General features: G+C 43.3%; 1 long non-coding RNA gene and 1 other non-coding gene across 2 annotated transcripts; both read right to left on the reverse strand.

Annotated features, from left to right (window-relative positions):
• Nucleotides 1-17,605: 17,605 nt before the first annotated feature.
• LOC120588064 (uncharacterized) lies at nt 17,606-22,283 on the reverse strand. Its single transcript, XR_005649133.1, has 3 exons — nt 21,782-22,283; nt 19,750-19,873; nt 17,606-19,462 (listed from the first exon to the last, which is right to left on the reverse strand). It is a non-coding gene; the product is annotated as an uncharacterized LOC120588064 (long non-coding RNA).
• Nucleotides 19,681-19,802, reverse strand: LOC120588706 (small nucleolar RNA SNORA26). Its single transcript, XR_005649290.1, has one exon. It is a non-coding gene; the product is annotated as a small nucleolar RNA SNORA26 (small nucleolar RNA).
• Nucleotides 22,284-27,319: the final 5,036 nt, after the last annotated feature.

The raw sequence follows: 27,319 nt of genomic DNA on the forward strand, positions 1-27,319 counted from the left end.
AATCACTCTGTATTTTGGTTAGAGCACTTAATTCTTTTCCATTTAAGATACTTATTGATAGGAATGTAGTTGTTACCATTCTTTATTCCTGTTTTCGATACATGTTTTTTTCTTCTTAAAGAAGTCCCCCCAACATTTCCTGTAATGCTGGTTGGTGGTGATAAATTCCTTTAGCTTATTTTTGTCTGGGAAGCTCTTTATCTGTCCTTCAACTCTAAATGATAGCCTTGCTGGATAAATTATTCTTGGTTGTATATCCTAGATCTTTATCCTGTCGAATATTTTTTGGCAACCCCTATTGTCCTGCATAATCTCTCTTGAGAAATCAGCTGCCAATGTTATGGGTATTCCCTTATAAGTAATTATTTGTTTTTCTCTTGATGCTTTTAATATTTTTTCTTTGTATTTAAGCTTTGGCATTTTAATTATGATGTGTCTTGGTGTGGGCCTCTTTGGATCCCTGATTTTTGGAATCCCCTGACCTTCCTAAGGTTTTATGTTCATTTCCTTCACCAGGTGAGGGAATTTTTCCATCATTATTTCTTCAAATAGCTGTTCAATATCTTGATTTTCTTCAGTTACGCCGATCAGACGGATATTTGGAGCATTAAGAGTGTCCTATGTCCTCCTCAAATTATTTTTATAGTATTGGCATCTTTTTTCTTGCCATTCTTATTGAGTGTTCTGATTGGCTTTCCTGTCCTCTAGATAGGGCTTGTGAACCTCTTCTTTATTCACTCTGTTGATTCCTTTGTTTATTCCATTCAATATACTTCTCATCTCAGATAATGTGTTCTTCATTTCAGACTGGTTCTCTTTTATGATTTCCATTTTTATGTTTTTTATCTCTTTATTGAAGTTCTCACTGAATTTATCTACACTTCCCAAAAGTTAATTAAGCATCTTTATAACCAGTGTTTTGAACTCTGCATCTGTTAGATTACTTGACTCCATTATATCTGGATCTCTGTTCTCTTCTCTCTTCTGGTTTCTGCTTCTTTGTTTTCCCATTTTGGCTGCCTTTCAGTGTCTGTTTCTATGTACTAAGCAAAGCTCCTAAGTCTCCTGGTCTTATTAGTGTAAATTTGTGAAGTAGGTGTCCAGTGGCACAGTCCTGAGAGGGGTTCAGCTGCATACCAAGTTTAGCCCCAACATGTGCCCCTCTGGGGCCACCTGTTACGATTCAGAAAACAATCCACAGATACTGTGCTTATAGTTGCCTCAAAAGGCCACACCAGAAACTGAGGCCAGCTGCCTCCTCCAGTGTTGAATCTCTGCAAGGAGCACCTGACTCGCTGAAGATACACCTGGATGTGACTTGAGTGGGGCCGCAAGCTGGGGGAGGCAGGGTTTCAGGGAATCCTCTGGGCGGAGTGACCTCTGTTATCCAGTTTGATGACATCACAGCTATGGCAGCTCTGTGTCTGTGTATTGGTAGTGGGGAGGGCTCAACAGGGAACAATGGATACTACCGTCACTTCTGTATAGAGCAAGTCTCGCCTTGGCCCTCACTCTGACAACTCAGTGTCCTCCTGTAAGTCCATGGTGACCCCTGTGCGCAGCTGAATTGGCTCTGTTGCTCAGAGTGAGCAGGTCCATCACTGCGAAAACCCATGGGTGCGGCCCCTTTAGGAGGCATCTGCTGCCACCGCAGCCTCCGTCGCACTCAGCTGCTCAGACCGGGCAGACCCGCGTCCTCGCCCCATCCTACCTTCTGCCGTTGCAGGGTGCTTTCTTGGATTTCTCCCTAGTTGTATGGCTTGTTCATCTAAGTCCCAGGTGACTTTTCCTTGATGTTGCTCCTTGTTTCTGTCACAACTTTGATTTGGTTGCCAGAGGGATGAATAGTGCCTCTATCAACTACGCTATTTTTTTCTCTCCTCTGATACATCAACTTTGAAAATAGGTTTATATACATCATATACATAATATGATTTATTGTTTCAGAAAAACATACATGTATATTTCAATATCAGTTTTTTTCTGAAAAGGTCACAGAATTATGAATTAAAAAAAATTTAAATGCCAGTTCTTATAGAACACTGTATTCTAGTTAAATTGGTTTCTCTTAGGGGTACAGTTTAGCAATTCTGTGCCAGCTTTACATAACTGGTTTAACAAATAAGTAAATAGTTTGTAGATAACAGGAGACAGGTTTCTCATTGTGAGAGAAACAAGTTACAAATAAGCGAGGGTGGAGATGAGGTTAGAATGAACCCGTGTGTGCTGAGAGCGGGAGGAATCAGTATGAACTCATTTAATATGTCTGGATATAGAAATATAGGTATTCGTGTAGACATGGATTCATATACATGTGGTATGTTTCCTAGCTTTGTCCGCTGAGGGGGCTCATGTGATGATACCCTAGCAGCAGTAGAAAAGAGCACATCTCATATCCTGACCTAAGTTTCTCGATAACATTATCAGTAAAAGGAACCATGGTTCCCTGGAAAAATGACCGGTTCTAGGGCTGGACAGAAAAAATGCCAGATGAGGCTGGAGAATCTTGAAGCACCAGAAAGAAAGGAAGTGTTAAAAATAAAACAAAACAGAGGGTGAGAGTATGTGAAAAGCCTGCAGGAGCCAACTTCAAAGAGCTCTCAGAGGCCAAAACTGGGACAATGTATCAGTGTAAATGATAGTATTGGGTCATAAACAAAGAATAATATATATAGCTATGAGTCCATACTGATAGAAATGATTGAAATAACAAATCTTCCTTGTAGTAGAATTCCAGTTAGTAAATGTAGAAGGAAGTAGGAAATCACCATTAGAACACCATGGTAATAACTGCAACAGAAAACATCCACCATTGAATGCTAAAATTTTGTGAGTTAAACTTTAACAAGAAACAGTATATTTACACAATACTTTAATTTTGATGTTTTTCATTTATTAAACCAAAACTTCTAGTGTCAATTTGAGATCAAAACACTTAAAAACAATGTATTTTGTAGAGCCATCACAATTCTATTTGTAAGTTAAGGTGTTCAAATCATTCATCATTGTAACAAACATCACTCAAAGGATTATTCTCAATTCTAACATAAGTGATTACTATGGGCCTGGTTTTGTGACATCTTTCATTGAATCTTGGTAAGTGTTGATAAGTCAATGAATTGCCAAAACATCTGGTGAGCCTTTTGAGCTGGTTAATAAAAAACTCTTGCAATCAATGTATCTTTTGCACCATATGTTGCATAATGATGGAGAGAAGATATTTTTCTTAAAAAATAATTTAAGTATCAATTATCAAAAATGTCTTTGTGTCCATTATTGCTAAATTTGAAACTATTTCCTATGACTTTTCATCTCCCACAAACTTTACATATGGAAGCAAGAAAATTTTATATACTTTAGCCCAATATTGTGAGGCTTAACACATCTCAGAATCACTTGTGCCAGTTGATAAAATAAGACTTCATCCTTTCAAGAGACATTTTCTAACATTCCAGTTGACTGCATTCTCATTTCCCAGTTTTTCCTCTAAACTTTGTTAGTTCCTGACATTGTGAAATAAGGGCTAAATAAGTACATTTGCATATATGTACAAGGTTTCTAATTTACCTGAATACTGAAAATGGAAACAAAGTAAGCCATGATAAGAACTCTAAAATGGTATAACCAACTTTACTCACAAGTTTTCCAAAAATTACACCCGAAAATAACTAATGCTAAAGGTCAAACCTGCTAGATATGCATATTGGATATAAGCGAACTCAATCTTACATTGAGTTAAGCAACACCCAGGGTCAACCATGAGAGATTTAGTGCCTTATTTAATCCTCACCACAACCTTCTTCATTGTGATTCAACAAATGTGCCTATCTCTGTGAAGCCCAAACCCTAGCAGGGGACAGACTAAATAAACAAATAAGTAAGTGAATAATCTAGTTTGTCTCAAACCTCTTAAACAGTGACTTTTGAGCACTGAATCCCAAGGCCAGTGGCATTCAACCTTTTTCTGAAATAATACCATTAATAATAAACTCTACCACGGTTATAGTCAAGAAGGCTCGAGAAAGCACTATTGGCCCTACCTGCCCTTTGCTCTTTATCTCCAATTTATAGAAAATACAGATTTCTTTTCCTAACATTTACCCCCCAATTGCTTATAACACTTCTGCCACTCTAATATAGCATTCTGCATCCCTCAACCACCTCATGACCCAGGTACCACAAACACCGAATACCGAAAGCTGCACGCCTGTTCTTTAACGGCTTCTCTAGTTTCAGTGCAAGACTTTAACTACACTTTGCTTAAAACATACAGGAAAGAAGCAGGTATAAGACTTCTGCTCAGGAGCCTCCTCCACCGAAATAGTTTTCATTTCTTACCTTCTTTCGACACCAACATTACTATGTACAATAAATCCACCTCTAAGACGTACCGAGAATACTGTTTTTTGTTTGTTTGTTTTTGTGTAACTTGAAATAACTACTTTCTTTATGAGAGCAAATTGTCAGTTTGCTATATGTTCATCGGTTTATTTATATTCAACTTTTAGAAAGGGGATGGGAATCTCATTGCCCACTTGGATCCCAGGTCTGGCTGTGATCCAGGCTGGCGGCTAGGAATAGGATTCCAGATTTAGAATGTTACATTAGTGTAGCAGGGCGCCTGTGCCTAACTTATGCAAGTATGACTCAGCTTATTGTATTACGCATGTGTGGCAGAATGCCACTATTGATCTCTGACATATATAAAGCGCATGCGGTCCCCTAACGGAGCAGAGTGCACTTCTTGCAATAAAGTAGGTGTCTGCCGTTTCATTCTCATGTTGGCCTCTCGTTCATTCTTTCAACTGAGCGTCTCACCATCGAACCTCCCCTTCTCAATCAGCTCGGCGCTGACACGTGGCGTAGCCGGCAGGATGAGGTGAGTACAGACAGACCCTGGGTGGAGGAGACTCAGGTGGAGGACATGTGGGCCGTTGCCCCCCCTGCCTCCCCCTCCTGCTGCCCCCCCCCCCCCCCTGCCCATTTGGGTAGTGGCAATTCCTCGCGCGTCACAGACTAAGAAGGAAATTCTGCAGTGACTGGGATGGAGGGAAGCTGCATCCGGAAAGCCCTGGAAATGTTGAGATGTGAATGGAGCGACTCCCTCACCGGGTGGGTCGGGTGGCCTGGATGTTCCTGGCGGTGCTGCGGCAGGCCAGCCTGGATGTTCTGGACCAGAATCAGCGGTGCAGCTCCTATAACTTCAGGAAGAAGCACTGGAAAGACAGCTGGCAGCAGCGGAACACATGCTGCGGGGCCCTGATGGGTCGCTGCCATAGTTCCAGTCCGGGAGCCTGCCAGCCATACTGGGGCAAGCGTGGCAGGTGATATGGTACAGCCAAGTGGAATAGCCATTGGCCCTGGGGGCGGCGGGGGAGGAAATGGTGGAGCCCCCCAAGCTAAAAAGTAAACCACACTGATCTAGTACACCTGCTCCGAACTCCAGGACCTGATGATTCAGGTACGCAGAGAGACGGGGAGACAGTTCCAGGGTGGCTGCTGCGGCTGTAGGATGATGGGCCAAGGGACTGAATTATCTCCAGAAGAGATGGCCCAGCTGGCCTCCATAACAATGATACCGTCCCTCAGGTATCGCCTCTAGAATGTGGCGCTTATGGCACGGGGTGCAGGTAATCACTCCCTCATTAACTGGCTCATGGCCGCTGCCCGGACAGTGTGGGCGGACCCGGGGAGCTGCCAGAGACAGTGAGCAGATGGATCACGTACTTAGATATGGTCCAGATAATTTGGGAAATGGGCGTGTGACAGATGATGTTTTGCAATGAGTATAGGAGCCCTGATGAAGAGGTATTTACAACCCATATGGAGGACTTAATTTTGACTTCTGGCCCGGCTGGTACTTTTGGCATCATGGCGGTACTGCTGGCCCCTTATGTGGATAGGTGGATCCCCTAAGTGACTTCTGCCATGGCTAAGTTGGGGGATATGGAAGTGAAACGCAAGGACCGTTCCACCAGAGTTCGTGCTGTACCACCCCCTACACTCCCAGACCAACCAGTGCATGGACAGAGGCGTGGCCGAAAAGGAGGGCGTGGCAGCCCCCAGCCCATTCAGCTGTGAAAGTGAGCTGAAGGCAAATACGATTTGATCTCCTCGTGGCAGGGGTTGCTGCAAAAAAGATTGAGCAGCAACCTACTAAAGTGCTGCTGGCACTGTGGAATCAGCTGTACCCTGACCAGCAGTTCACTCCTATTCCCAGAAAAGCCACAACCTGTGAGGTACGGTTGGCTGATTATCTCCCTGATTAGGGATTTGGCCTGAGCACCCGATTGGTGGGGGATCCGGTTGACCTGAGGCCGCATGTGGAACTGACTATACATTGCCCACCCCCCCGAAATGTGCAGAGGGTATTAACCCTTGTGGACATGGGTGCTAACAGCACCCTGCTTTATAGGAATCCAGATAAGTTTCCCGGGCCCACTGCAACCACAGAAGGCTATGGGGGTTGAATCATTTGCATGTGGCACGTCTCTGTGACACTGGGTATCCACAGATTGCCTCCTTGGACATACCAAGTGTATATATCCCCCATACAGGAGTACATTTTGGGGATTGATGTTTTGAGAGGCTTGACTGTGAATACCACTGCTGGTGAATTCCGCCTTCGCATCCGGGTGGTGAAACTATTAACCAGGGACATCCGTACCATGCCCCAGGCTACCTGGGTAGTGAACACAAAACAGTATCACCTGCCCAGCGGCCATGAGGAAATGGGATGCACTATAATGGAGCTGCAAAAAGCCAGTGTTATTCGTCCTGCTCATAGCATGTACAACTCCCCCGTGTGGCCAGTTAAGAAGCCTGACGGCTCCTGGAGCCTGACGGTTGACTATCGGGAGCTGAGTAAGTTTATGCCACTCCTGGATGCTGCCATGCAGAATGTCACAGACATCATGGACCGATTGTCACATGAACTTGGATGATACCATTATGTGGTGGATTTGGCAAATGCCTTTTTCTCTATTGCCATAGCCCCAGAAAGTCAAGAACAGTTTGCCTTCACCAGTGAAGGGCGACAGTGGACATTCCTCATCCTTCTCCAGGGCTATCTGCACAGCCCTACCCTGTGTCACGGTCTCGTGGCTCAAGATTTAGCCATGTGGAAACGACCGCCCGCAGTGTACTTGTATGATTATATTGATATAATGCTAACCTCTGATTCTCTCACAGAACTAGAAGCAGCGGCAACCAGCCAGTGAGAAGCTCTCGCTGACTGGGGTTGGGCAGTCAATGAGGACAAGGTCCAGGGACCTGAGTTCTCTGTCAAGTTCTTGGGAGTTGTCTGGTCGGGTAAGACAAAAGTAATGCTGGAGGCGATGATAGATAAAATGCAGGATTATCCCCAACCTGAGACTTTGAAGCAGCTCCAAACCTATTTGGAACTGCTGGAATTTTGGAGAATGTTTATTCCTCATTTGGCCTCCTTGATGTGACCCCTGCACCATCTAGTGTGACGGGGTGCCCAGTGAGATTAGACCCCCGAGATAGAAGAGGCTTTTAAGGCTACGAAGCAAGCTGTAGCACAAACCCAAACTCTATGTGTAGTAGATCCAGCCCTCCCATTCCTGCTTACGGTGCAGGTGGATGATGCAGGGTTTGCATGGGGCCTTTTGCAGAAGCACGGTTTCTGGAAAGTGCTGATAGGCTTCTGGTCCCAGTTGTGGAAATGTGTGGAAGCACGATATTCTCTGATAGAGAAGCAACAGGCTGCCATATATGCAGCTTTTCTGGCCAGTGAGGCCATCATTGGCCCTAATCCCGTAACTGTGTAATCCATGTACCCCATGGAGGGATGGCTGTGGTGTTGGGTGAAGACTCCACGTACGGGAATTGCACAGACCCTTACTGACCAAGTGGGGGGTGTACCTGGAACAGCGGGTGCAGTTCTCTGTGAGCCCCCTGTCAGGTCAACCTCACTTCCTATTGGGACCAGTGCAATTCCAAGCATAGCTGGCAGAGCCTGATGAGACAGGAGATGTACCGAGTCCCTGTGTAGAGGCTCGGGCTCCCATCTCTGAGGATGCCTGTACACAGACGATTCGTGCCAAGGCCCTTGATGTGGGCTGCTGTGGCATTGCAGCTGTCCACAGAAAACTTTTGGTATGAAAATGGTGCTGGGTAATACAGCTAATGGCAGAGCTTCACACTACGTGGTTGGTCCTCATGAATGAAACTGGCCCAGTGCACATGTGTACTGACAATTGGGCTGTGTATCAAGGTCTAACTCTGTGGCTGCTCCGGTGGGCTGCTCAGAAGTGGATGATAGGCCGCCGCCCCCTATGGGGCCACAAGGTTGTGGGAAGACCTCTGGAAGCAGGGTCTTCAGCAGGGGGCCACCATATACCATGTTCCCAGCCATCGGCCATTACAGGCCCTGGGCAATGATGCAGCTGATGCGCTGGCACAAGTTCACTCAGCCCGTGTACCACCAGTTCCGGTGGACATTGGCCCCTGGGTCCACTGAAAACTGGGACATGTAGGGGCCTGTACCATGCAACAGGTAGCGAAATGATGGAGGCTATCATTGACCCGGGCACAAGCACAAGTTGCTGTATCACTATGCCCCTGGTGTGCTAGCAGCACTCAGAGAGATGGCAGGTAAAAAGTACCCCAGTGGTGCCCTGTGGAGCTAAGCCACTCTAGGAATGGCAAGTGGATTGTGGGCCCAAGGTAGTGCCCTCCGGGCCAGATCCCACGCTGTGACCCTGTAGGGGTGGAGTGTGGGTTCCAGGCCTGGCTGGTCCCAGGTCTGGCTATGATCCAGGCTGGCAGCTAGGAATAGGATTCCAGATTTAGAATGTTACATTAGTGTAGCAGGGCACCTGCACCTAACTTATGCAAGTATGACTCAGCTTATTGTATTACACATGTGTGGCAGAATGCCACTATTGATCTCTGACATATATAAAGCGCATGCGGTCCCCTAACGGAGCAGAGTGAACTTCCCGCAATAGAGTGGGTGTCTGCCATTTCATTCTTATGTCGGCCTCTCATGCATTCTTTCAACTGGGCATCTCATCATCGAACCTCCCCTTCTCAATCAGCTCGGCACTGACACCTACCTCCCTTATAAGTAACCACTTTCATTAGCTTCTAGCTTATCCTTCCTGAGTTGTTCTTCTCCTTGCTGCTACCCATGGTGTTAAGATGGCTACAACTCACACCAGACAAATGCCCCTTTAGACTGTAAATTAAATGCCCGTGGAAGTCAGGACCACTGCAGATCATCCCAGGTTGAGTGGTTCATAGATTTTTTTCCTAAAAGAAATAAAGAGAAAGTTTTCTGTTATTAAGCAGAAAGGATGACTACCCAAACTTCATTGGTCGAGACTAATTTAAAAGGATTTCCAGAAAGCCCGTGTACATGTACCCTGAATTCTTCCACCTTCAGACAAAATCAAGGTTTCCAAATTCCCTTGTGTATTTGAACATACCCTCTTGGTGTGTCTAGAAACATCTAGAAAGTGTTATTGTGGGGAATTTTTTTCTCTGCCAGATTAGGTTCAAGTGGTTGGAGGTCTCAATGGACTGGGGGAGGGGGTGTTAAGGCTTCAGTGGGAGAGTATGGGAGGTTCTGATCGGGCTCATTTACACAGCTCCCTGGGAGGTCCTGATGCCAAGCCAGTCTCCTCCCTTTCAGAAAACTCCCAGGGAGAGGGTTTATGGCAGTTGAATTCTCGAAAAAGCCTGCTTTTCTCATCAAAGGGAAGTTTAGAGAAGGATTTTTTTCCCTGCACCCACTGTTTGTTTAGATGTTCTCAGGTTAAAGTAGTCTTTATGTCATTCTGATGGGGTTAGTCCCTTTGTTACCCTGTTTGGAATTTGACATGAAGTCACCAGTCAGGAGCCAGGTCAGTTGCTGTGGAGGGAGGACTTGGGTTGAACGTTGGTAGGTAAGGGATTTGCCAAAGGAAACAAAATAATTTATAACAATGATAACTAAGCAGAAAAGAACAAATACAGATACATGGCTCCCTGTTTCACTGAACGGATCTTTTATTCCTGAGGCTAGGTCTGTCCAATTAAAGGACTGTGCTTCATTTATTTGATATAGAATGTTGATCTATTCTTTTAAATGATTTAGAAGAGACATTTCTTCTTCTGTTTTATTTACGTGGAGGCAGCATTGTTTGCCAATGACAGCATATGTTCTCCCTGCTGGGCAGCTGTTGCATCCAGATGCTGATTTCAGATTACAGAGTCTACACTGCTAACTCCCGATTGGCATGCCTTCAAGGTCTGATTAGGGGCAATCCATTCTTGATCTATTACTTTGGAAATGCTGAGAATTGCTTCTTCTTGATCAGAAGTCCCCAAACTCGAAAAAGGGATGTTTATTGAATTAATGTTGAGATATATGGGTGGACTGTCTATGATGTCTCATTGGGTGCTTCTATGTGGTGCTACTTTATATATGAGCCTAGTTTGTAATTTGTCTAGCATTTAAAGTGCCAGGTATCCAAGTCCATATCGCCCTGACCACTTAGGTGGGAACCCTTTATGTACCTTATTGCCACATGAAATAGAGACCAGAATTGTTCCTGGACAAGGTAAGAGTAGAAACTGTGACCTACCAGGTTGGGGTCTGGTATCCATCATGACCTTTGTCACTGCTTACATTGGTATCTGCACTTCTCCATTTCCCACGTGCCTCTGTCAGGATATAAGAGCAAAACAGGTTGTGAAATGCCTGCTAGGGAAGAACTTTGGTTTGATTTTGGTGGCTGTAGGTGTCATTGCCTGACCAGGTCATCCCAGAATATTGGCTCATCCAGTTCTTGTATATGACTAATCATGGTTATCAGGCAGAGAACCAGGTGAACAGCTAAGCTGTTTCAGGTCCTATTTGTGTGGCCTACAAACCAGAGATATTGTTCAGTGATGAGGCAAAGGTATCAGAATAATTTGTCTTGGACTTCTATAACATTGGTAGAGGGATTCAAGGTGCCATCTGTGTAATCAAACCATAGTTTTTGATTACAGCATTGTTTTAGTATGTTACCCAGGAAGTGTCTGGTGCCATTTTTATTTTCAATGCAAAGAGAAAAATTTCCCTCCAATAGCTTCATTTGAGTAAAGAACAGACATTGAGCTTTCATGGAGGTTTCCCAATGCCAAATTACTCTACCATAAAGGGAAGTAGAGTGATTTTGTCCTCCTGCTTGCGGATGCCATTCCTTTTCATATATCCACTGTCCAAAATGGGTTCATCAGGTGCTTGTACTGGCAGGAAAAAAACTAGTTCATGTTCTTATGTGTTATATAGATGTTGATATAACCAGCAATCAGACTGATTAGTTAAGGTGACCAGGGTTTGGAAGACTGGTGTGTGTAGGTGTTGGGGTTGTGCTAGAATTGTTGAAAAAGCAGTAAGTGTTAGTTGAAGCAAGACACAATTTGAAAGGGAGCCCATAGGAGAGGAACAGAGGAAGAACAGAGGAACAGAGTTTTGTTTAAATTTCTAAGTCACAGAATGTTTCATGTCAGGGAAAGGAGAGGTTTCTAAGGAAGACAGACAGAGATGAAATTCTTGATCTGAGATCTTGGGTAAAGCTATCTACTTCATAGTGTTGTCTGCTTCTAGGGCCTGAGTAGGCTCTGAAAATCCTCAATTTGAGATCACTCATGGGGATGGCCTTCTAATTGCCATGGGGTGATGATCTCGACCTAGCTTGGTGTGTCTCATGTGAATCCAGAAGGACTTCTATTTTGATGATAGCAATACTTCCGAAGGCCTCTCCCGGTGAAGTGACAATGCATGTTTTCTTCTAAAAACGTTGATGTATACTCCATTTCCTGATAGATAGGCAGGCAAGGCTTGTCAGTAGTGACGACCAGGCTTTTTCTCTGTTGTTGATATGCTCCAAGTATTATAGTTGTGTATGACTAGTCGTAGTATTGAATTGTTTACTCCAGGCCCCATAATGCTCACCCAATCTAGGAGTGGAAGGTTTAGAGATGCCAGCAGGCATGGGGTAACCAAAAACTATTTCAAAATGGGTCAATTTAGGGTATTCTGGATCTGTAGGAGTCTAGTTTCTGACAGATTTTTCCTAGAGTTCTTTTCATGTCTAAGTTTTTACATTTTATTTGCCCTGAGGATTGGGAATGATGACAGGGAGTAAGGAATTTTAATGACTATCCCAGAGTCTATGCAAGCAACTGATTTATTTCTGCTGGAAAGTGAATGCAAAATAATAAAGGAATGCCAAAACAAGGAATGTTAGTTTATTTACAACCTTTGTGGCATCAGCATGTCTAGTTGGATAGCACAGTTCATCCAATAAATATGCAGACAATAGCCACACAGTGAGAACAACCTAAAACTAGAGTAAACCTATAAAGTCCATCTGGAGTGCCATAAAGGGTAGTGTGGGTCTTGGAGGACTCTCTGAAGTACACTGGTTACCTCCAGAAAGATTTGGTGGGATTTACAGGTAGTAGACTGAAAAATAATTTGGTCTGAAATGTTGTGGATACCAGAGCAGAACCAAATGTCTTTTAGATCCTTGGTTATTTCATTTACACATATGTCCTATTTGATGGGAGATAAGTACAAGCCAAAAAGTCAAAAGATAGGGGGCCATAGGAAATCCATTTGGTCTAATGTGTAATCCATCTGATAAATGCTTGATACCTTTTCATAGCCACTTCTTTTTCAGGTTGTGGGCCATTTTCCAGATAGCTAGTAATATTGGTCAGGGACAAGTGTAAGGTTACAAGCTGAGTGGGCAAGGGAGGCCCAGCCAGAAGATTTTTTAGCTCTATCATTTTCTACAGATATTGTGTCAAGATCCCTTGGTATATGCTAGGCAATGAACAATAGCAATTTCAGTAAGCTATCTAATCTGTAAACCATATGCCATTGTGATAGAAGTACCAAAATGTGCCAACAGCATGACAGACTCCGAAGGCATATCTGTTCCATACTGTTGGGTTGGCTCCAACTCCTGGCAACTCTATGAGTAAGTGATGTCCACAATGTCTTGTCCTCATGTAGTCAGTGTAAATAGTGGTAGTTTTCTCTTTGCTAATGTATAAGCTCTAGTAAGAGCTAGAGGTTTGACAGCTTGGGCTGATTTCACTGTGGGCAGAATGTGCTGCAAGTATTTCATGTGGGCAAACTATAGCATAGTCAGTTTACCCCAAAATTTCATTTACAAGAGCCATAATAGAACAGAGCAAACCAGAATTGCTAAAGGAAGTGTATAGGGGGTCACTTGTGGTTTAGAAAGCATCTCTGATTGTAAGGCAACCACATGGAAGGGAAAAGGGTTCTTTACCATTAAGGAGGGGGAGGAGGGTGCCGGGTCTTGACTCTAAGAATATTACAGAGGTGCAAGACAATGGGGTAGGTTAATAGGTCCAATTCATAGGCGATCTGTCGTTGAATAGAGAGGTGCTGCGTTTTATGTACTTGTAAGAGATCTGACACATCATGAGAAACATAAGGGTAAATAGAGGAAACTGGTGCAAGGCTACTGGCTCTGTCAATTAGGGTAGCAGCTGAGGCTACCACATTTGGGTATAGAGATGTGCATAATGCCACAGGGTCCAAATGACATGGGCAATATTCTTAGGGATGTATCCGAGAGGAAAAACTTTGTCCTAGAATACCTGCAGCTATCCCACAATTTTCATGGCAATACAGGTGAAAAGGTTTGTCAAAACTGGGTAATCAGGGCTGGGCACTGCAATTTCATTGCTTCAATCTGGAGCTCTGTTCTGTTCTCTCATATGGTTTCTGCTTCATTGTCTTCCCATTTTCGCTGCCTTTCTGTGTCTCTTTCTATGTACTAAGCAAAGCTTCTAATTTTCCCAGTCTTATTAGTGTGGATTTGTGAAGTAGGTGTCCAGTGGCACAGTCCTGAGAGGGATTCAGCTGCAGGTCAAATTTAGCCCCAACCTGTGCTCCTCTGGGGCCACCTGTCAAGATTCAGCAAGTAATCCATAGATGCTGTGCTTATAGTTGCCTCAAAAGGCCACACCAGAAACAGAGCCAGTTGCTTCCAGTGTGAGTCCAGGCGCTGCTCAGCAAGGTGCATCTGAGTTGCTGAGGATATACGTGGATGTGACTTGGGTGGGGCCTGAGTTGGAGGAGGTGGAGTTTCAGGGAATCTTCTGGGTGAAGAGATTTCTGTCATCCAATTCGATGACTTCACAGCTATGGTGGTGCTGTGTCCACGCAATGAGAAGGGGGAGGGCTTAATAGGGAACAATGGATACCATTGGCACTTCTGTACCAAACGAGTCTCCCCTTGACCCTTACTCCGAAAATATCTCCCTGTAAGTCCCTTGTGCCCTCTGCGCGCAGCCAGCTGGGCACCTGGTGCTCAGAGTGAGCAGTTCCGTCACTGTGAAAATCCGCTCCCAGACGTGGCCCCTTTAAGAGGCCGCTGCCACTGCCGCTGCCTCAACCTCCATCTCAGCTGTTCCGGACCGGGCAGACCCGTGTCCTCGTCCCATTCTACCTTCTGCCATTGCAGGGTGCTTTCTTAGATTTCTCCCTAGTTGTATAGCTTGTTCATCTAGATCCCAGGCTATTTTTCTTTGCTGCTGCTCCTTGTTTCCAACTTTGGAATCACAACTTTGATTTGGTCACCAGAGAGATGAACAGAGCCTCTATCATCTATGCCATTTTTTTTCTCCTCCTACATGGTTACCTTTTTACCTTTTCCAAGGTAGAGGAACCTGGGAAGAGCTATTAGTTCAGTCTTTTGGGCAGACATAGCTGGAGGAAGGGCTTCTGCTTCTACTACCTCTTGATGAGTGACTATGGCATACCCTGCTCTCCTAAGTTCTTGACCCATGAAACTGCTCTCATTCATAAACATCTCCAAATTGGGATCTATTAGGGGCTAGTCGGTTAGATCTGGTTTTCTGGAATAGACTTATTCAAGTATTTGTATACAATTATGTATGGGTTCCTCTGCGTCACTCGGGAGGGGAGTGGTGTGGTTTAAGGTTGACAGCCTTAAATTCGACATTTGGGTTCTCCAGGAGGATGGCTTGGTATTTGCCCAATCTTCCTGATGTAAACCAATACCCTCTCTTCTGTTCCAAAAGGGGTAGCACACAGTGTGGGGATATGTACTGTAGAAGGTTGACCCAAGGTGAACTTTTCTGTCTCTTGGAAGATGTCATACATTGCTGCCACTGACCTTAAACAGAGAGGTCACCCTCTAGTAACTATATCTAGTTGCTTAGAGAAATAAGTAACTGGCCTCCTGGTGATTCCCAATTTTTGAGTGAAGACCACAAGGCTTATCCCTGTCTCTCATAGTCAAAAAGATCAAAAGGCTTTCTTAAATTTGGGCAGCCCGCTGCTGGGGCCGTCAATAACTTTTCTTTAGTCATAAAGGAGGCATTTGGCATTCTCCAGTCTAGGGGCCCTTGTCTTTTGGACCTCATATAATGGTCTAGCAATGAGTCCACAGCTGGAAATCCATAGGCGATAGAACCCTGCCATACCTAGAAATCGCTGATAGCTGCCCTTGAGTTGTTGGCTGGGATATCAGCGTACCCAGATCTCTTTCAAGTCTTCAAAGCTTTTTTCTAATATGAGGTGCACCCTGAGTGACAAAGGTCATATAAATTAGTCTCATATTTTCAGGATTTTCCGAATCTATGTCAGTATATTTCCAGTATGCCTCAAAAACCCTAACAAGGAATGTAAAGAGGTCTTCTGTAGGTCCTTGTAGTACCTTATAAACATATATGATACTCCCTTTTGCATGCCAATGATTAAACAAGCCTCGTAATAGTTTAGCTTGACTCTTGTTGGCATTCCAGTTTCACTCATCTTGTGGCAGTGCTTGGGAAGAAGGGGCTTTTACTGGTTCATTTGGCTACAGACTGTGTTGCCTATCAGCCCTTTCTCGGGCCTTACCCAGCACCATTATATGCTCCATTAGGGTAAGAAAACTTCGTAAAGTTTTGAGTGGCTGCCCGATTAATATTATGGCTATCAAAGATGAAAGTAAATAAGCTTCTCATATTTTGGGGACCATCTTAGTAGTCAGGCATGGTCTTTTTCCAGTTATATGAATCAAAATTTGAAAAAAGAGAATGCCTTGTTCATTGACACCTGCAGGGAATTACATTAGTGAGAATAGGCCTGCTTGGGGTGGAGAGTTCCCAGGGCCAAATTGAGTACCCTGTTGGATATGGGGGCGGGATCATTCCTACTTGACTAGCAGGTACAGGAGGGTACGAAGCTGAACCAGTGGCTTTAGGAATTTCATAATGTCCTCCCTGGTTATTTTCAATTGCACCCTGGATGATGGCAGGGGCGCTGTAGGGGCTAACAAGTGAGAGAGAGAAATGTCCTCATCTAAATTAGATTCTGGAAAAACAGGTTTTCTGTGCAAATCCTCTCTCTGAACCATAATCTTACATGTTTTTTGTAAATTTTTATTATGGTCGAGACATGTAGGGGATCTCGAAACACTTATTTTGCAAAACAGGTCTAATTGTAAAATGATGTAGTTCAATGACCCATTCTCAGGCCAACTTTCTCCTGGCCCCAGCTGACAGTGAAGCCAGGCAGTATTACAAAAGAAAATCATTTTTTTCCTTCTCATAGATTCACAGATGAAAATTGACCAATTCTAGAGAATGTAGACTAAGGCAGGGGTCCTCAACCCCCGGGCCACAGACCGGTACTGGTCTGTGGCCCTTAGGAACTGGGCCTTGCAGCAGGAGTTGAGCAGCGGGCAAGTGAGTGAAGCTTCATCTGTATTTGCAGCCGCTCCTCAGCGCTAGCATCACCGCCTCAGCTCCATCTCAGATCATCAGGCATTAGATTCTCATAAGGAGTGCGAACCCTGTCGTGAACTGCACATGTGAGGGATCTAGGTTACACGCTCCTTATGAGAAACTAATGCCTGATGATCTGAGATGGAGCTGAGGCGGTGATGCTAGCTCTGGGGAGCGGCTGCAAATACAGATTAACATTAGCAGAGAAATTCGACTGCACAGAGACCATAATACATCAATTACTTGCAGATATATCAAAACCCTATCAGTGAGTGGCAAGCGACAATTAAGCTGCATCTGATAGCAGGCTTTATAGTGGCAAGTGAGTTGATGTACTTCCATGGTACAGCTGCATCTGGTGGCAGGCTCTCTGCTAGAATCCGACACTTATTTCAGTCCATGCGCGGCCCGCCCATTATTTTATTTACCACTTCGTCTGTGCCTCTTTCCTGCACTGTGCACTCGTCTCAGTCACAGTTTTGGTAAACCCACAAGCTAACCCTAGCCAAAATGAGTGAAAAACAAACGTCACTGGAGAGCTTTGAAAAGGAGAAAAGACCCAATAACGAAGAGACAGCAGGAGAATCTGACTGCCAACAAAAAGAAAGCTGCATTTAAAAGAAAATATCAAGAGTCTACTTAAATTACGTGTTCATTGCAACAGGTGACTCACATTCTCCAAGCCACTTTGTATAATCTATGGCAACCGGCTATCCAGCAAAACCATGAAACCTTCAAAACTGCTTCGCCACATGGAGACCAAGCACCCTGCATTAAAAGAGAAGGCTTTGGAATTTGTTTTGTTTTGTTTTGTTTTGTTTTGTTTTTTTAATGTGAATATAAAGAACAGAAGATTGAAGGCCACAACTTCATCAAATGTATCAGCACTGAGAGCATCGTTTTTAGTTCTTAGCTAACCACATTGCTAAAGGTAAGAAACCCTTCACTATTGGCAAAGAGTTGATCTTGCCTGCTGCTAAGAACATTTGTCATGAACTTTCAGGAGAAGCTGCAGTTCAAAAGGTGGCACGTGTTCCTCTTTCAGCTAGCACCATAACTAGACGAATTGATGGAATAGCAGAGGATATAGAGGCACAATTTTTAGAGAGGATTAGTGAGTCACTGTAGTACGCAATCCAGGTTGACAAGTCTACCAATGCAACAATGCTTGTTTTTGCGCAGTATATTTTTCAAGAGGATGTGCATGTGGATCTGTTATGTGCATTGAAAAGCCTGCTTCCACTTCCAACATCCTATCTTTGCAAAGCAGGGTTTTCTGCAGTGACAGCAACCACAACAAGATTACAGAGTAGACTGGACGTAAACAACACATTTCAGGTGTCACTGTCTCCCATCACCTCCAGATGGGTCCATCTAGTTGCAGGAAAACAAGCTCAGGGCTCCCACTGATATTGCATTATGGTAAGTGATATAATTATTTCATGATATATTACAATGTAATAAAAATATAAATAAAGTGTGCAATAAATGTAATGTGCTTGAATCAACCTGAAACCATACCCCTTGCTCCCTGGTCCATGGAAAAATTATCTTCCATGAAACCAGTCCCTGGTGCCAAAAAGGCTGACCTAAGGGACTACACTCAGGGATACTGTTAGTATTTCCCATAGTTACATAAGGTACCTAAATATCGAAAGACAATGGGGTCAGGCAATCGAAACCTAATGTAGCACCCTGGACTCTGAGTTTGATGCCCTCAAGGGGGCAAACTGTGAGATTCATTCAGTACGGCAGAGGTGAGGCTGACAGCTGCTGCGTTGATAGGCACCTTTCCCTCAAGACAACACACACAAAAAACAAGAAAACAAAAAAAGTCTCTTTCCAACCAGTGACGTGGGACTCTAACCCAGGCTGGGCCTCCAATCAGAGATTCTGAGTACCTTTGCGGCTGCAACATTTCTGCCAAATATTTTCTCTGGCTGAGACTCTAACCCACGATCCTGTATGATTTAGGTACAAATAACCAAGAGTGCACATGCAGAAATGTCTGTTCTCAAGTCCATTTTCTCTTTGGAAAAAAAAAAGAAAAGAAACTGAAGGCACTAAAGGTTGTTGACACTGACGAGCAGAAGGTCCCTTCGCAGATCTTCTAGGTAAAGTCACATAGGCAGCTAAGACGAGCTGTCTGGACCCTGTACCCAAAAAGGGGCTGGAAAGCCACTGGCAATTGTCCAGACAGGACTTATGTTGTCATCTGAGTTGCCAGGATTTGTTATTGAACCTGATTAGTGGGCCTATTGCCCATGGTGCACAAGAAGCCAAAATCTGAGGCTACAGGTTTTCGCAGAGAAAAGGGTTTATTTTTCAGGCGGCTAGACGAGGAGACCGGAGACAAGACTCAGATCAGTCTCCCCTATTTGGATGGGAAAAGGGGTTTTAAGGAGAGATAGCAGATCTTGCAAAATGTTGTTTTGTTAACTTCTGATTAGGTTAGATCGAGGTGTCTGGCTAAGTACAAATTATTAGGTAGCCCTCACTTCTGAATATGGTCCATGAGGACCGAGTCTGCATACAGAGTTTCTGGCTAGAGGTGAATTTTGGTTTTGGCTACCTATTGGGGTCACTCAGAGTTCTTGTTGGCTTCCTGGCCTGCCCAAGTCTTTGGGATCAGTTTGATTGGGCTTGGTCACAGGAGCACTGTGAGGAAGCTTGCTGTTATTTCCTGTAAGACAGTAAAAAAGAAAAAACTATTAGGGCCTGGTTTCACTTTGTCAGCCAGTGCTTTCAGATATTCTCAATTTATAGCATTTATATCATTCTAGTGGGATGTTCTGCCTTCAGTGACAAACATCAACACTTTACTTGAAAGTATCATCACAATGAAGGTTAAATTTAAATTTATCACTTTGCTCAAACAGAAAAGAAATTTTCCTCTGATTCAGCTGTGACTCCAGACAAGATACAAAGAGGACTTTTATAATCTCTTCTCTGGGTTTTATGGAGACTTACTTTACCCTCCTGTGTTAGCCTCTTAGGGTGCTGTGTCAACCTTAAAAGGGCACAAGAAAGGGCGATTTGGGATTTTTTTTATATGGTTCTCTTCAGTTTCCTGCACTCTTCTTTTGTCAATATTCTATGTGATGATAAAACAACAACAACAACAACAACAACAAAACAACAAAAAACGTGGGGTTATACAGAAAGTAACTTCACAGGGTGATCTGATCATAAATCTTAACTGGGAAAGTTATGGGTAGTCACTCTCATGCAGATAACTTCTCCAGTAAAAGCTCGGTCTTTGCCTTAAGCAAGCCTGGGCCCTTGTTCTTACACATCTAGGTTAATACATCTGTGAAATGCCAGAGTAATTCTCTTTTTTAGACCCCCGAAGCATAACTCCCCTCAAGGGAGCACACAATCTTGTTAACTGTCCTGTAATCCAATCCCCACCTTGCCTTCTCCTATCTTCATTTAACCTTCCTTGTGTTCCTCTTTAATTCTAAATGTCTCCAAGTGTCATCTAGGAAATCCTGATGTTCCCAAATAACTAAACTGCGTCACAAGCTGTGCTGGCTTACAAGAACCAAAGTGAACTGCTGTTGGTTAACCAGGACAGCTGTAGACAGTTCAACATCAGAGCCAGCAAGCTTTGGATCACTACCAGATAGCATGCAGAACCCTTTCCCCTGTTTTCCGGTCCCCGCCGAGAGAGAGAGACAGACAGACAGACAGACAGACAGACAGACCCACCATCCCTAGAGGCTGAGCTTATATGTTTTTAGTTTCTAGAGAAAACTACTGATTATGGGGAGTAAAAACTGAAAGAAATGTTAGGTTTAACTTTTCCAAGGTACAGCTCATGGTCTTGTTCTTTCTTTTATGGTATGGATAAATGTTAACAGTATGGACAAATAAATAGCTGTTAGCAATCTTCACAGGAATTTTTCTTTGTTCTGTAAGTTCCTTATGGCCTTGTTGCATGATTGGTCAGCTAAGTTCAGCACTAAGCAGGCTCTGAATACAACTTGGTTTCATGTTTGGTCAATTTGCACAGTTCTCATGCCTCTTTCCTGTATTAAGCTCACCCTTCTTCATTCCTTGATCAAAGAATAAAGTTTCTGCTCTGCTTTACCAAACTCAGTCTCGTTCTGTTGGTGCAAAGGGCACTGGTCAGAAGGACCTCCGTTTGGGTCCCTGACCCAAGAGGGTCGGTAACACGAATGCCTAAAAGAAACTACAAACTGTCCTGGTAGGAAGTATTTTCCTCAGTCCACGGTCGGTCGGAAAGGGCGCTCCTTTCCCCCCATAGGCGGGGCGACTCGGAACCCCTACAAAGTAGTCCAGGCGAATTCTCTGTTTAGCTCAAATAAATTTTTATAAAAATTCTCTACAGGTTTGGACATTCTTTAGCAAAAAAGTGGATCTCAGCAGCTTCTTTAACGAGTCAGAAAATCCATTAGAAGCAGCTGTTCTACTCAGTGCAGCCGGAGAATGTAAATTTCCTTTAAGGGAGAAGAACCAGATTCCAGCCTTTGCCCAAACCACAGCACAGGTGATCTCGGTTCGCCATTGGCCACGTGCTGGGGGCCTGGGTCATCTCATTTCATTCAAAGACAGGGACATGCCTGCGCTTAGAACTCAGGCCGCTGCACCCCCGCAGACGCTGGAGACAAACTCCCCAGGCCCACGGTCGGTCGGAAAGGGCGCTCCTTTCCCCCCATAGGCGGGGCGACTCGGAACCCCTACAAAGTAGCCCGAGTCGCGCCCAGGAGAAGCAAAGCGCAGGAAAGGGCGCCCGCCGGACGTCTGGACTCCGCGCGGTGTCTGCGCCTCACCCGCCCCAGGACCGGCACGGCCGCCCCGACCTCCCAACCCACCCCCGGCCGCCGACCGCTGCTCTGCCCCTCGGTTCTGGCCGCCGGTAGCAGGAGCCCCTGGCGGGCAGAGCCTGAGGGGACGCGGGGCGAGCCCGGCCCCACGTTTTCCGGTCCCCGCCGTGACCGCCCCGCTGCAAGGGACTGGACGACCGATGCACACTCACCGCCCAGCTCCGCAGGACAAAGAAGCCCGGCGACCGGGGAAACTCAGCAGGCGATGCGGAACCCCAGGAGGGGACTGGGCGGGGGTGGGCGGAGAGAGGCCCCTGCGTCGTCGCCCCAGGCCTTTTCCTTCGGCTTCCGCTGCGATGGGAGCACGAGCCGACTGCGCTGAGCGTCGTTTTCGGATCCTCAGGGAGTCCTGACGTCGGATCTGGATTGATCTGTGGTCTCTCCAGGCCTTGACGGTGGGGGACCTGGTTCTCTCAGGCCAACGTGCCCTCCGCGAGAACTCTCCCGGCGAGAACCTCGCCGTTGACCTCTCCCCAGCTCAGCACCTCGGCCAGGGCTCAGAGTCACACAGCCTCCTAGAATGCCCAGCGGCTCTTCCCTATGCCACATTTTTTACTTTTGAGTGCCTATTATGTGCCATGCACCCTTCTACCCCTTACATGGACGAAACAAAAGCTTTTGATTTTCTAGTGGAGAACAAAAAAATCAAATTGATGTAAATAGAAAATTCGTCTTAGAGTGCTAGTGCTAAGGAGAAAAACATAGGTATTTACTACAACTTGAAAAACTGAAAATAGCAAATAGTGTGTTCTGTGAACAAATGCCCCTTCTGACACTAAGAAACAGGTGAAACTCATGACTGGTGTTACTATGCTGCTTTGGAAAATATATTTCACCGAAGAAATGTCTAAATATGACAAAAGTCTTTTTACCAGGAATGATGGCTGTTTGGCACCCTGCACACCTGAGAAGGGCACTATTTTGATCCGTAGTTGATAATGCAGAGACCAAGATGCACGATGGACAAGGACTATTGCCCTGGGGCGCAGGACACATGGTCCACAGTCCTGGCGGCAGTCTGCTAGAGAGAGGATAGTCACTAAGAAGACTACCTGTCCTGGGGATGGGATAGTCTTCTGACCCTTCGGCTTCCCAGTCCCTCTTTCCCCAGCCCCTGAATGGGCCTGCAGCCTGCTTTATCCTTCCAACTGTTCTGCAACCTAAGGGGACCCTTACCCCAGCGGCACCATTTCTGCCTTCTGGTCTGGGCTCCAGTCCCACTGGCATCCTCAACCCTCCCCAAGACGTTCTTTATTTTCATCTCCTGCATCTTCACCGACTTCCGTCTTTTTTCCTTCTATCTGGCTCAAGATACAGGCGTAACCACCACTTATACTTCCCCTTGCTAATGTTGACTTGCCACCTCACTTCTATGATTACTTCATTGATTTCTGTTTTCCCCTTCTCCCTTTTAAATTAAATTTACATTTATTTGCCCCGTGCTATTTTTACCAAGTAAAATATGTATGTTTTCACAGTATAGATGAATAAAGCTAAGAGAAAGAAAGAAATGCTCAATCTTTGGGAGCAATAGCTTCATGTTGGGATGTGTTTATTTGTTTATAAAACCCATATTTATTGAGATCCTATCATATTTACCTCTAAGAGTGTGGTAGACCTGGAGCAAATAGAAAAAAGCCCAAAAACATGGACTTGCCCTTGGCAAACTTTTAGTCTAGTGGATAAAAAAGACAATAATACAAGAATCATATTTAAAAATGTAAAATTACCATTTAACAAGAGCTTGAATGCAGGTCAAAGACTCAGCTCTGAAGTTGCGGAAGGGATGATTAAGCAGAAAATAAAAGTTGAGTTTATGAAGCAAAGGAGAGGTAGCTTGCGGGTATAGTTCCAAGTATAGGGAAGAGCAAAGTGTGTGTCTTGGGAGAAGCTCAGTGCACTCATGGAAAAGAAGGAAAGCTGCTGTGACTTCTGTGCAAAAAGCCAAGAGGTAGGGATGGAGAGAGATGCAGGATAAAGCATCATATAAACTGAGATGCAGGAGTTAGTGGGGGGGATATGGTGTGAGATGGTGGTGGCTGCAAGACCCTGCCGGCCCTTGTAGACCATCTTAAAAATGCCCGTAAATGGTGCTCATTATAATGTGTCATAGGAATGCATGTCAATAAAAAGTTGATGTTTGCAAGGTCAACATGTGTTCAGGCCAGTGTTTCAAAGATAATAAGAGTTAACCTTTATTGCATACTTACTACATGCTCTGCACTTCTTTAACTGCTCACCATAGCTTATCTCATTTAATCCTTTCAGCTACCTACTGGGCACAATAAGCACAATGAAATTCCTCAATTTGCATGTAAGGATCCCCATACTGCTAACATTTCGTGAGAGCTATTCTATTCCCATTCTAATAGTATAGATAGCTTGTGAACATTTCAAAATTCTCAGTACTTCTAAACAGTGTAGCAGCTAGTGGCTCAAGCTTCACACCAACGCTTGTACACAAACACAGGCACATAGGGAAGGAAACTGAAATCATAGCTGCAATGGCCAGATGGTGAACACAGGATGGCAGCATGGAATTCTCAATTTCTTTAACTTTGAAGGTGCTTTTCTTTAAAAGTGATTGTGGGATTTAGAAACCTTTAAAATCCAGAAATATATTAAGAGAGCCATATTAGAAGTTGCATGTTGGCTAGCTGAACCTAAACTATAGGCTTGTTGTCATACGGGTTTTGATTAGAGTGGATTTATTTTTCATTATTTTTTAAAACTAATTTATTTTCCAATTTCAGTTGACATACAATATTATATTAGTTTCAGGTATACCGCATAGTGGTTAGACGTTTATATACCTTACCAGGTGATCACTCTGATAAGTTAATGCCTATCTGACACCATAGTTATTACAATATTATTGACTATATTCCTTATGCTATACTTCGCAGCTGCGTAACTATTTTTATAACTAGCAATTTGTACTTCTTAATCCCTTCTCGTTTTTCACCCATCCTCCAAACTCCCTCATATCTGGCAATCACCAGTTTGTTCTCCGTATCTATGGGTCTGTTTCTGTTTTATTTGTTTATTTTGTTCTTTAGATTCCACATATAAGTAAAATCATATGGTATTTGCCTTTCTCTTACTTATTTCACTTAGCATAATACCCTCTAGGTCCATCCATGTAATTGCAAATGATAAGATTTTATTTTATTTTTTATGGCTGACTAATAATCAATTGTGTATATGTACCGCCTCTTCTTTATCCATTTGCTTATCAATGGACACTTAGGTTACTTCCATATCTTGGCTACTGTAAATAGTGAACATAAAAATACATATATATTTTTGAATCAGTATTTTGGTTTTCTTTAGATAAATATCCAGAAGGGGAATTGCTGGTTTATGAAGTAGTTCTACTTTTAATTTTTGAAGAACCTCCAAACTATTTTCCACAGTGGCTGTACCAATTTGCAGTCTCACCAATAGTGCATGAGGGTTCCCTTTTCTCCACATCTTTGCCAACACGTTTGTCGATTTATTGATGATAGCCATTCTGTCAGGTGTGAGGTGATATCCCATTGTGATTTGAATTTGCATTTCTCTGATGGTTAGTGGTGTTCAGTATCTTTTCATATGTCAGTTGGCCATCCGTATGTCATCTTTGGAGAAATGTCTATTCAGATTCACTGCCCATTTTTTATTCAGAATGCTTGGGGGTTTTTTGCTGTTAAGTTGTTTGAATTCCTTATATATTTTCTATATTAACCTCTTATCAGATGTGTCATTGGTGACTATCTTCTCCCATCGAATAGATTGTCTTTTTATTTTGCTGATAGTTTCCTTCTCTGTGTAAAAACTTTTAAGTTAGATGTGATCACATTTGTTAATTTTTTCCTTTTGTTCCCCTTGCTCAAGGAAACATATCCAAAAAAATATTGCTAAGAGCAATGTCAAAGAGTTTACTGCCTATGTTTTCTTTTAGGAGTTTTATGGTTTCAGATCATACATTTAGGTCTTTAATCTATTTTGTGTTTATTTTTGTATTTGGTATAGGAAAGTAGTCTAGTTTTGTTCTTTTGTATGTGTCTGTCCAGTTTTCCCAGCACCATTTATTGAAGATACTGTCTTTACCCCCTCATATATTATTGCCTCCTTTGTCATAGATTAATTGACCATGTAGACATGGGTTTATTTCTGGGCTTTCTATTCTTTTCCATTGATCTACATGGCTGTTTTAATGCCAGTACCACGCTGTTTTGATTCCTATAGCCTTGTAGTATAGTTTGATATCACATAGTGTAATATATCCAAATTTGTTCTCTTTTCTCAAGATTGTTTTGGCTATTTGGTGTTTTTGTGGTTACCTATAGACTTTAGGATTATTTGTTCTTATTCCGTGAAAAAATGACATTGGTGTATTCATAGAAATTGCATTGAATCTGTCAATTGCTTTGGGTGGTATGGACATTTTAATGATGTTAATCACTCATCCATTAGCACAATATATGCTCCAACTGCCTTGTGTCTTCAGTTTCTGTGTTTAATGTCTTATAGCTATCCAACTACAAGTTTTTTATCTTCTTGGTTAAATTTATTCCTGGGTATTTCATTCTTTTTGATGCAATTGTGAATGGGATTGTTTGCATAATTTCTCCTTCTGATGGTTTGTTATTGGTGTATAAAAATGCAACTGATTTCTGAATATTAATTTTATATCCTTCAAATTTACTGAATTCATTTATCAGTTTAAATAATTTTTGGTGGCATTTTTAGGGTTCTTTCTATAGTATCACATCTTCTGCAAAAAAAATGACAGTTTAACTTCTTCCTTTCCAATTTGGATGCCTTTTATTTTTTTTCCTGTCTGATTGTTGTGGCAAAGACTTCCAATATTATGTTGAATAAAAGTGGTGAAAGTGGACATCTTTGTCTTGTTTCTGATCTTAAAGAAAAAACTTTCAGCTTTTTACTGTCGAGTATGATGTTAGCTGTGGGTTTGTAATAATAGCCTTTATTATGTTGAAGTATGTTCCCTCCGCACTTTGCTGAGAGTTTTTATCATGGTTGTTGGATTTTGTCAAATGCGTTTTCTGTGTCTTGACCTGATCACATGATCTTTATTGTCCATTTTGCTTCTGTGGGTGTATTGCATTAACTGACTTGTGACTATCGAACCAAAATTGCATCGCAGGAATAAATCTCTTTTTAATGTGCTGCTGAATTTTTTTGTTGAGGATTTTTGCATCTATGTTTATCAGGAATATTGGCCCCCTTTTCTGTAGTATTTTTGCTGTTTTGGTGTGAAGGTAATGCTGGCTTTGTTAAATAAGTTTGAGAGCCTTCCCTCTTCTTCAGTTTCTTGGAATAGATTGTGAAAGATAGATATTCTTTTCTAAATATTTGGAAAATTCACCTGTGAAGCCATGTGGTCCAGGACTTTTGTTTGTTGGGAGTTCTTGATTACTGATTTGATTTCCTTAGTAGTTATTGCTCTGTTCAGATTTTGTTTCTTCTTGAGTCAGTCTTGAAAATTTGTATGTTTCTGAGAATTTGCCCATTTCTTCCAGGTTGTCCAATCTGTTGTAGTATTTTCTTATAATTATTTGTATTTCCGTGCTGTCATTTTTCACTTGTTTCATTTCTAATTTTATTTTGGGGGTGCTTCTTTTTTTTTTCTTGATGAGTCTGGCTATAGTCTTATCAATATTATTTATCTTTTCAAAGAATTG

The sequence above is a fragment of the Pteropus medius genome, unplaced genomic scaffold (genome assembly GCF_902729225.1).
Source record: "Pteropus medius unplaced genomic scaffold, Ma_sr-lr_union100, whole genome shotgun sequence".
Lineage (NCBI taxonomy): Eukaryota > Metazoa > Chordata > Mammalia > Chiroptera > Pteropodidae > Pteropus > Pteropus medius.